Source organism: Sapajus apella, unplaced genomic scaffold (genome assembly GCF_009761245.1).
Source record: "Sapajus apella isolate SASKATOON/1434 unplaced genomic scaffold, GSC_monkey_1.0 scaffold38, whole genome shotgun sequence".
Taxonomy (NCBI): Eukaryota; Metazoa; Chordata; class Mammalia; order Primates; family Cebidae; genus Sapajus; species Sapajus apella.
The window spans coordinates 14,394,414-14,394,914 of NW_022436978.1; positions in this window are offsets into that span (position 1 = coordinate 14,394,414).

Genomic DNA, 501 nt, shown 5'->3' on the forward strand with positions numbered 1-501 from the left:
TTTGTTCATGTCGTTTTTAAATAAAGTGACTTATTTAAAATTTAGTTGCATTTTACAAATCTGTGTTATGGGAATGGTAACACTGACTCCAGGCAGGGAGATGAGCCAATTGTGAGAGAGGCGGAGATGAAGCTGAGTGGTCCTCCCGGTCCCCCAAGGCCCGGCGGTGGCTCGATGGGTGGGAGAGCGCCCCCTGGAGGGCTTGTTGGTTCCTGGCTCTTTGTCAGCCTCCGGCCCCGCCCGGGCAGGCCAATCCTTTCCTCGTTTATCCAGTATTAAGTCACGCTGTGTGCTAAGTACCGTGACCAGGCAGCAGTTAGACAACGCGCTGAGGCAAAATAGGGAACTAAGGAAGAATGGGGGACCCCAAAGCCAACTTGGTGGCATCACACGCAGGAGTCGGACCCGCGGCCCCCGCGCCACAGCGCTGAGGGGTGGGACCGCCCGGGCGGGGCGGGGCGGGGCGGGGCGGGGCGGGGTAGGGGTGGGACCGCCGGGGCG